Below are 479 nucleotides of genomic sequence, written 5' to 3'. Positions count from 1 at the left end.
ATTGCAGACCAGTAACTCTGCCCTGGGTTCCCAGGCTGAAACGGGGAAAATTTCCTATTTCATGCTGGCAACTCTGTGCCTTTCTTTTCCTTTCTCCCTTCCTTTCAACTTTCTCCCTTCAACTTTCAACTCTTCCTTTCTCCCTTCCTTTCAACTTTTTCTGTTCAACTTTCAACTCTTTCTTTCTCCCTTCTTTACTTCCTTTCCCATATACAGGGAAATCTGTACCTCTATCCTATACATGGAAATCTGTATTACTAGGAGAGAATCCACAGAAATTATCTCCTACCTTCCTTCTTTGTATACACAGAAAACTGTATCTGAGTAACATAATCTACCAGCACCTGATGCTCACCACTCTGTTTGATCTTCTATGACAAAAAATCCAAAAAAGAATAAACATATCTCAAAGATACGTTATGCCTGAAACAGGTGGGCTATATACAAGAACATTGCATTATATATACAAGAACATTGCA

At 38.4% G+C, this 479-nt stretch overlaps 1 pseudogene; it reads right to left on the bottom strand.

The window, feature by feature from the left end:
- LOC105003453 overlaps positions 1–479 on the bottom strand; it is an 8,753-nt pseudogene that overhangs the window by 5,786 nt on the left and 2,488 nt on the right.

Source organism: Bison bison, unplaced genomic scaffold (genome assembly GCF_000754665.1).
Source record: "Bison bison bison isolate TAMUID 2011002044 unplaced genomic scaffold, Bison_UMD1.0 scf7180017864468, whole genome shotgun sequence".
Taxonomy (NCBI): domain Eukaryota; kingdom Metazoa; phylum Chordata; class Mammalia; order Artiodactyla; family Bovidae; genus Bison; species Bison bison.
Note: the sequence above shows the minus strand (reverse complement) of the source record. Positions and strands in the feature narration are given on the sequence as shown.